Genomic DNA, 10,206 nt, shown 5'->3' on the forward strand with positions numbered 1-10,206 from the left:
TGAAGATTGATATATCTAAAGAGATTTCTCAGAATGCAGATTGGGAATAAAGTTCAAATGCCCAAAGCAAGATGTAGGAAGAGCAATAATGACATGTGAAGGTGATTTAGAGAAGGCTGGAGAGAATTTGAGGTCACTAAAACTGGATCAACCAGCTGTCTTGCCAAAGCTAGAAGAAACTGGTGATCAACTAAAATGTTGGAGATATAACTTAAACATGCACGAAACACAATGAAAAGAAAAGCAATTAAGTATACGCACCATATGAAATCAAATGAAGGTTGACAATCATTGAAATAAAACCTTGTGGCTCAAAACTGAATAAAAATTCTTCTCTATCAATCATCACCACCACTAAATTACCTTGGCGTTACCGAGAATCGACTTGATAGCACAGAGAACAATAAAAGCCAAAATAGGGCTACTATGAATGGTACCAAAAAAACATTTTGGCTTCTAAAGATAGAAAAAGCGAAGATCAAAATTATATCCACTTACAGAGGTATTATGAGCTAAAGTCGTCAAATCTTGCATTTTGGCTTCTACCTGTTCTCTTAGAGGTTTGTATACCGCATTTTCCGAATCCAAACTGAAATAGTACAGCCAGTTCCAAGGAGGATAAAATTTCATTTAGAAAACAACTACACAGGTTCAGTAAAATACAAAATAAAAAGAATCTACCTTACTTTTGAAAAAACCGATCCAAGTTATGCCATTGTGGGTCTTTACAACGGTCGCTAAATCTGATCACTTCTTTGCAAAAGACGTCAAGTTTCTCCCTAGATCAAACAATCTAAGTTAGATTTGTAATAACGAACAAAGACGTTGAAAAGTGAATTTCCTGTAAATAGTTCCCTATAACAACCTTTTGTCTGAAGCAACCAAACTTAGCAACACCTTAGTGTCTGAAGAAACCAAGTACTGAACCCCTTCTGAGGGAATAACCTCCTCCTTTATGAAGTTGACATTTTCCTTGGAGAGAGATTGCATGAGATTCACTCCTACGTGTGATAGTGTTTGCTACTTCAAATGCCAATATTGATATTTTGTTTCCCTTGGCCAACCTGCCTGTCAGAAATCCACTATGACTCAAGTTTATCATTCCACTTCCAAGTGTATCCAAGACATCAACAACCTTCTCTAGTCCAGCAAAGCTAGCTCTTCCTATAAATGACGATCCTCTTGGTGGAGCCTGCAATAATTGTCAAATTAACTGAGACGATTGAAGTCCAAAAGTGTGGAAATGAGGTGAGAGCACATGGTTCTAAAACCGTATTCATAACATCAAATCTCAACAACAATGACAACAACCATCTAGCATATCAACCCTAACTATCTCCAAAATATCCACATCCACGAAAATCCATCCACAACATCAATTAGTATGTATTTTCTCCCACAACCAATTTGATTCCAAAAAAAATTGCCAATGTTGGAGCTACAATCATGTAAATCAAATTTTGATAAGTTAAGCAAACTTGAGCTAACCTTTTCACCATCCAAGGATAGCAACCAATATTGATGCCAATTTCTAGCACTTTTGAAAAACAGAAGTGCATTCTTCTCTATCAATCATCACCACCACTAAATTACCTTGGCGGTACCGAGAATCAATTTGACAGCACAGAGAACAATAAAAGCCAAAAGAGGGCTACTATGAATGGTACCAAAAAACATATGGAATGATAATCCTAAAAGGGGTAGAGGAAGGATGAGTAAGGTCCCTAATTGAAGAAAAAAGGCTGCATTTCTCACATCAACATAGGACATAAAATACATACAAATAAATCCCAGATCAATTATAATAAAAAAAAACAAAGGAAACTAACAATTAGCCCTAAATAATAATATAAAAAAAAGTCAATTGAATTGAAAAATATTAAAAATTTGTAGAAAACAAAGTTGAAAATCAAACCTGCAAATTAAACACCATTTTCTTGTGGTGTAATGCAGACTTGTTATACCTCCACAAGTATGAAAATGGACAGTGGTTTATTAGTTCATAACACATTGATTTTAATCAAAACTCATACAACTTTTAGTTTCTATGCCATTTAGCATCTTTCTTGTGCCCAACTGATATAAAATTTTGCTTTTTCCTACATATTAATTTTGAATGAAATCTTTCCTTCCTTTTTTACAGGAGTATATAAAAGAACTGATCAGAACAGAACTGATCTGACCAGTTATGATTATTTCGGATAAGATCAGTTCTGTTCTAACCAGTTCTGTTTGGATCAGTTCTAAACTGATCAGATCAGTTCTGTTCTGATCAGTTAGTTCTGTTCTGACCACATCTGTTTAGATCAGTTATGTTCTGACCAGTTTTGAGCTAGAATCTAGGATCGATTATTGTGCTGGAGGGGAGAGATTGGTTTTTATATACAAAGCAGCTAAGTAGGGTCCACATAAGCTAGAAATTCTCATTTGGTTTGAAAATAGTAACTCGCCATATTAAAATTTCCCAGTGTTAGTAAGTTGATGGATACCGTGAGTCCGTGAGTGTGTATGAAATTATTGTAGTTGTAAATGACAGCCATACCAACGTATACGAACTGTATATGGAAATCTCTGCACAAGGGATTTTGTTGTTCCGGAACCCATCATTTCTTGCTTGACAAACTTTGAAACAGGCTAACAACCTAGACCTATCACCAACTAGTGTTTCGGCTAACAGCATAATACCTTATTATGATAATACTAAATCTAAGCATCTACCTTCTAAACTCACCATCATCCATAAATAATAGGCAATTATAAAGCCTATTTCAACTATCAGTTTATCTATACACTAGTAGAAAAAACCCCTGTTGCAACCCCCTTGTTGCAGCGTACATGTAATAATACGCTTCAACAACCAGTAGGTCAACGCGGGTCAAACTTTATAAAGGGTTGTTGCGGCGTACAAATTAATTGCCCGCAGCAAGAGAGTTTTTTGCAGCGTACAAAGTAAAAGCCCCCTGCAATAGCCCATTTATTTTGCAGCGTACAGATAAAAGCCCCCTGCAATAAAAAAAATTCGCTGCAAAGCTAATTAAGAAAAACATTTCATCTCAAACCTAAGGACCATTTCCACGCTCAGTACTCCCTCTTCTTCCCTCAGCTTTCCCTGCGTACTCTCTCACCTCCTCATTCTTCTTCTTCTTCATCTGCTCTCTTTCTCTCTCTAATTCGTGGTTTTTTTGGGTTTTTTGCAAGTAATTGTTGAAATTGGGTGACAATTCGTCTTGGTTTTTGTGAAAATTTGCTCGACTCCTTCTCTCCAAGCATCTGGCCTTCGACCTCAGCCTTCGAACTCAGCCGCCGTCGAACTCAGCCGTCGAACTCAGCAACTCAGGCGTTGCTCGGCCCTGCGTCGCTGTCTTCGCCGATGGGTCTGTGTTCTCGCCTCATCTCCCCCTAATTTCGTATTTTTAGGGTTTGCTTTCAGTCAATTCTTGATTTTTCCCCTAATTTCGTATTTTTAGGGTTTGATTATATAAATTATTCTTATTTTTTGTGTTAATTGATACATTTTTTCCGATTTTGATTGTTAGGGTTTTATTTTTTTCCGATTTTTTTTTCCGATTTTGAATGTCAACCCTAAAGTGGATAATATTTGGTACCCTATGAATTACTATATCACTTTGATGATTTTCTATTTAGTATATGCTTTTACTATGGTTCTGCTTTATTTGTGTTTTGTTTATGTATCTGTTTCTATTCTTACTGGCACGATATATAGCTGGTTAGTTTCCTGTTAGTGTGTAAGAATTAATTGAGTTATTAGACCGTCTTGAGTTCGAACTGTTTGGATAGGAACTGAGACACCGGCCAATAGTGTGCTCTAAGTAGTGAAATATCTGTTAGATGTTGGTGTGTACTACTATGTGATATGAAGAATGGTGAGGTACCGAACCACTGAGGTATATTGCCATCTGTGTATGCTTGCTTAGTTGCTTTAAATTCTTGTACTTCATCAAGCTTTATAGTGAGAAATGATGTGCATGAATTTTACAGTATGGAATTGTGAACTGTTTGTTTCTCTGTTTCATTCTTGTATTTGAATTGTTCAGAATGGTCCTCTGTAATGGTTGAATGTTCTACACCGAGTATCTTTGCAATATGAAGTTGCATGCCTATTTTGTTTAACAAAATGCCTGCATGTTCAACTGATTTTCTTTTTTTTCTTTTTTGCTGATAATGCATCTAGGTCGTAGTTCTCGTAGTGGAGGGACGCCTTTACATCATGCATCAAAACGTGGCCTGGAAAATACTGTGATATACAGTGTGGCCAGCATCTGATACAATTGTAGCATTCCGCGGCTACTATCATCGTAGCTCTGCTGTAGGGATTGTACTACCATGATAGTAGGATATTGACTTGGGGGGGGGGGGGGGGGGAGTGTTATCACTATTATGGAGTACCTTTAGCTTCTTCCTCTACCTCTATTATCTTTCACCACGTTTCTTTCGTCTGCATTTTCTCTGTTAATTGCATCTTGTAAAATTTCCAAAATAGGCTAATGTTTTATCTATGGATCAGAGTATAACTTTTCTCGTAAAAAACAGGTAGCATCTTGTTTTTGAATCTCGTACCTTGTATTATGTGCCTTGAAAATTTGGGTAAATATTTGGAATGTTTTGGCAATGGTTTTTATCTTAACGTAGAAACCTCTTAAGAAATCTTAGATTTGGAAATGGGAATGGTCTGTTAAGATTTTGAGCTGAAGCTTCTCTGTTTATAGACTCCAAATGTATATATTAGGAATTCCATTTATTGATACAATAATTGTTTGTTCCTTTCAAGGTTGTTTTTCCTGGGAAAATATTCATTCAATTGAGAAACAAACATTGTGTTCCTTTTTCAATGGGAAGGTGGAAAATCGGACTCCGGATGTCTACAAGGAGATACGGACTTGGATTATGAAGAGGTTTCATGCCAATCCAAGCACAAACATTGAACTGAAAGATCTGTCGGAGCTGTTTATTGGGGATATAGATGCAAGGTAAGAAATTATGGAGTTTATAGATCATTGGGGTTTGATTAACTAACACCCTTTTCCTCAGAATGAGCCTAATGATGATGCCGATCCAAATACAGATGTTGACAAGGCAGAGCAAATAGACTCTTTAATTGAAAAGTTTTATCAGTTACAACATAAGCAATCCTCTGTACTATTAGTTCCAAGAGCCAACGTGTCAACAGCGGCAGTGCCTTCAGGCCTATTTCCGGAGTCGATCACAGAAGAGTTGGTAGAACAAGAGGGACCTGCAGTTGAGTATCATTGCAACTCTTCTTCTGTTGATTGTTCTTGCAGTTGAGCAGGTGGAGTTTCTCTGATTTGGCTGTTATTTCTGAGATCTTTGTTTGATTTTTATTATGCTAAGTAGACTCTTAATTGATTTGAGAATCTGAATCCTTTGTGGTTGAGTTAGACTTTGTTGTGTTTCTTCAATTGATATGCATGTTTGGACTTCTTTCTCCTTCGTCAAGAACTATAGATACCCAATATAGATGTCATTGTCGGTCAGGCCTAGATAGATGGGTGTTTTCTTGTCTTTCTGGAGTTTGGACTAGTAGAGAGTGTTAGGTTATGATACATATGACATTACATAGATCATGCGGAAACAACCATTAACCCAGGAAACATATTATTTACACATAATCATTTAGCATAGTTTAGATGCATACTCTTTGTTGCGTGCCTTCCCTAGCTGCGCCCGAACCGAACAAGAACAAGTCTTTTAGGACTCCAAGTGTCGTCCCTCCGTAGAAAGTCCACAGCACGTCCGGATCCGCCTTAAGATTGACCAACTAGAATCGCCCTTAAGGTACTCAGAAAATTCGGCACTTTTGGGGCAAGATGGGTGTTTGAATTTTCTCTCAAAAACTCACTTTTGAATACTTTGAAAACTTGTATATAAATTATGACCCCTAGGCCTTTATTTATAGAGTTATGGAAAAGGAATCGTAATCCTAGTAGGATGCGAATTAATTGGAATTAGAATTCTACATGAATTCTACTTAATCAATTTATCCAATAGGAATAGACATTTAATCATACACTGACTCTTGCAGATTCAGGAATCTCGCATGAGCTCAAACTCACACACACACGGCAGCCACAAGGGCTGCCCACGCATGCGAGCAGCAGCCCACGCAGCGCGGCCCACGCATGCGTGGCCTTGTGCGCGCTGGGCTGTGGCGTGCGTGCTTGCTGGGCGATGGCCTGGCTTCGTGCTGGGCCTTCGTCCGGCAGGCCTCGTCCGATGCTAATTCGTACGATACGCTTCCGATTAAAATTCCATTTCCGGAATCTATTTCCGATACGAACAATATTCAATATTTCCGATTCCGGAATTAATTTCCGTTTCGAACAAATATTTAATATTTCCGTTTCCGGAATTATTTTCCGATTCCGGTAATATTTCCGATTCTGACAATATTTCCGTTTCCGGCAATATTTCCGATTCTGGTAATATTTCCATTTCCAACAATATTTTCCGATACGTACCATGTTTCCGTTTCCGGCAACATCTACGACTTGGATAATATTCATATTTCCGATACGATCCATATTTCCGTTTCCGGCAATATCATCGTTTCCGGAGTATTCATTTCTTGCCTGTGACGATCTTAGCTCCCACTGAAACCAAGATCCGTCGGTTCCGAATATTCATAGATGGAGTATTTAATACCATTAAATACTTGATCCGTTTACGTACTATTTGTGTGACCCTACGGGTTCAGTCAAGAGTAAGCTGTGGATTAATATCATTAATTCCACTTGAACTGAAGCGGCCTCTAGCTAGGCATTCAGCTCACTTGATCTCACTGAATTATTAACTTGTTAATTAATACTGAACCGCATTTATTAGACTTAACATAGAATGCATACTTGGACCAAGGGCATTATTTCCTTCAGTCTCCCACTTGTCCTTAGGGACAAGTGTGCATTTCCTAATTCCTTTGTCGCTCGATGCTTGCTCTTGAACATAAGGTAAGAGTTGTCATCCTTATTATGTCCAGAGGTGTTCCTCGGTTTCAGAGTTCAACTGATCAAATAAACAGATAATCATAGCCTATGATTCATCCGAGCACGGCCATGCATTTCACAGTTTCTAGCTCTCCGAGTGGCCTTGTACAACTTTTAAGCATCTCATCCCGATTTATGGGAGGACAATCCCAATCTTGCGATCTTGAGATTAGACTTCGTTTGATAGGTGATTACCTGAGCGTTGCCTTTATAGCCTCCTTTTACGGTGCGACGGTTGGTCAACGTCAAAGCAACCAGTTCTCAAACAAGTAATCTCAAATCACTCAGGTATTGAGGATTTAGTGTCTAATAATTTAATGAAATTTACTCATGACAGATTTTCATCTCTTACAGTAAAGTTTCATAGGTCTTGTCCGATACTAGTCTTCCCAAAGTAAGTATCTATGCAAATGATTATGACATTGCCATGTCCACATAGTTCAAGAAACAGAACTACTAGTCATCTTGCATTCTAATCGTCTAACGTTTTCTATGCGTCCAATTTTATAGAAAACTCCGACTAGGGACCATTTTCAACCTTTGACATTCAAGTTCACTTGATAGACATTTCTTAGTCACAGGACTGGTCCTGACAGTCTATCTTGAATATATCGTCAAGTTGAAGGGACTCATCATTTAATAAACCACAAATTAAATGGAAAAATGAATTCCTTTCATTTATTGTGAATGATTAACCAATAATGTTTTACAAAGATTTAAACTCTAAAACTTTAAAACATTAAACAGAGACATCAAAGCCATTCTCCAATATGCTTGATTCCCATAGCTGCAGTGTGCGAGTTGTGCTTCGCTTGCGGCAGAGGTTTAGTTAATGGATCTGATATGTTGTCATCAGTTCCAATTTTGCTTATCTCGACTTCTTTTCTTTCAACGAACTCTCGTAGAAGGTGAAATCTACGAAGTACATGCTTGACTCTCTGGTGGTGTCTAGGCTCTTTTGCCTGTGCAATAGCTCCGTTATTATCACAATACAGGGCTATTGGTCCTTTAATGGAGGGGACTACACCAAGTTCTCCTATGAACTTCCTTAGCCATATAGCTTCCTTTGCTGCTTCATGTGCAGCAATGTACTCCGCTTCAGTTGTAGAATCCGCAATGGTGCTTTGCTTAGCACTTTTCCAGCTTACTGCTCCTCCGTTGAGGCAGAAGACAAACCCAGACTGTGATCTGAAATCATCTTTGTCGGTTTGGAAACTTGCGTCCGTATAGCCTTTAACAATTAATTCATCATCTCCACCATAGACCAGGAAGTCATCTTTGTGCCTTTTCAGGTACTTCAGAATATTCTTGGCAGCAGTCCAATGCGCCTCTCCTGGGTCTGACTGGTATCTGCTCGTAGCACTGAGTGCGTACGCAACATCCGGGCGTGTACATATCATAGCATACATTATTGAACCAATCAATGATGCATATGGAATCCCATTCATTCGTCTACGCTCATCAAGTGTTTTTGGGCACTGAGTCTTGCTTAGAGTCATTCCATGAGACATGGGTAGGTAGCCTCGCTTGGAGTCCGCCATCTTGAACCTATCAAGCACCTTATTGATATAAGTGCTTTGACTAAGTCCAATCATCTTTTTAGATCTATCTCTGTAAATCTTGATGCCCAATATGTACTGTGCTTCTCCTAGATCCTTCATCGAAAAACATTTCCCAAGCCAAATCTTGACAGAGTTCAACATAGGAATGTCATTTCCGATAAGCAATATGTCGTCGACATATAATACTAGGAAAGCAATTTTGCTCCCACTGACCTTCTTGTATACACAAGATTCGTCCGCGTTCTTGATGAAACCAAAGTCACTGACTGCTTCATCAAAACGTATATTCCAGCTCCTGGATGCCTGCTTCAATCCGTAGATTGACTTCTTTAGCTTGCATACCTTTTTAGCATTCTTTGGATCCTCAAAACCTTCAGGCTGTGTCATAAACACAGTTTCTGTTAAAACGCCGTTTAAGAAAGCAGTTTTGACATCCATCTGCCATATTTCGTAATCGTAATATGCAGCGATTGCTAACATTATTCGAATAGACTTTAGCATTGCAACTGTTGAAAAGGTTTCATCGTAATCCACACCGTGGACTTGCCTGTAACCTTTCGCAACCAGTCTAGCTTTGAAAACTTCAAGTTTCCCATCCTTGTCCTTTTTCAGTTTGAAAACCCATTTGCTTCCAATGGCTTGGTAGCCATCTGGCAAATCGACCAAATCCCATACTTGGTTTTCAGACATGGAGTCTAATTCAGATTGCATGGCTTCTTGCCATTGCTTGGAGCTAGGGCTCGTCATAGCTTGCTTGTAAGTCGCAGGTTCATCACTTTCAAGTAATAGAACGTCATAGCTCTCGTTCGTCAAAATACCTAAGTACCTTTCCGGTTGAGATCTATATCTTTGCGATCTACGCGGGGTAACATTTCTAGATTGACCATGATTCTCACCAGATTCTTCTAAAGGTCTCTGAGTTTCATCCTGAATGTGATCTTGAGCATTCTCTAGAGTTTGTTGTTCGACTCGAATTTCTTCGAGGTCTACTTTTCTCCCACTTGTCATTTTGGAAATATGATCCTTCTCCAAAAAGACACCATCTCGAGCAACAAACACTTTGTTCTCAGATGTATTGTAGAAGTAATACCCCTTTGTTTCCTTTGGATAGCCCACAAGGATACATTTGTCAGATTTTGGATGAAGTTTGTCTGAAATTAATCGTTTGACGTATACTTCACATCCCCAAATCTTAAGAAAAGACACATTTGGAGGCTTTCCAAACCATAATTCGTATGGAGTCTTTTCGACAGCTTTAGACGGAGCTCTATTTATAGTGAGTGCAGCTGTATTTAGTGCATGTCCCCAAAATTCTAATGGAAGTTCGGCCTGACCCATCATTGACCTGACCATGTCTAGCAAGGTTCTGTTCCTCCGTTCTGACACACCGTTCCATTGTGGTGTTCCAGGAGGAGTCAATTCTGATAGAATTCCACATTCTTTCAGATGGTCATCAAATTCATAGCTCAGATATTCACCGCCTCTATCAGACCGCAGTGCCTTGATCTTCTTGCCTAATTGATTCTCTACTTCACTCTGAAATTCCTTGAATTTGTCAAAGGATTCAGACTTATGCTTCATTAGGTAGACATAACCATACCTACTGAAGTCATCAGTGAAAGTGA

General features: G+C 38.7%; 1 long non-coding RNA gene across 1 annotated transcript; it reads left to right on the forward strand.

Moving 5' to 3' along the window:
- The first annotated feature begins 3,031 nt into the window (after positions 1 to 3,031).
- On the forward strand, positions 3,032 to 5,561 carry LOC130465802 (uncharacterized). The gene is made up of 3 exons (XR_008925817.1): positions 3,032 to 3,374; positions 4,790 to 4,988; positions 5,084 to 5,561. It is a non-coding gene; the product is annotated as an uncharacterized lncRNA (long non-coding RNA).
- The last annotated feature ends 4,645 nt before the right edge of the window (positions 5,562 to 10,206 follow it).

Source organism: Spinacia oleracea, chromosome 1, assembly GCF_020520425.1.
Source record: "Spinacia oleracea cultivar Varoflay chromosome 1, BTI_SOV_V1, whole genome shotgun sequence".
Lineage (NCBI taxonomy): Eukaryota > Viridiplantae > Streptophyta > Magnoliopsida > Caryophyllales > Amaranthaceae > Spinacia > Spinacia oleracea.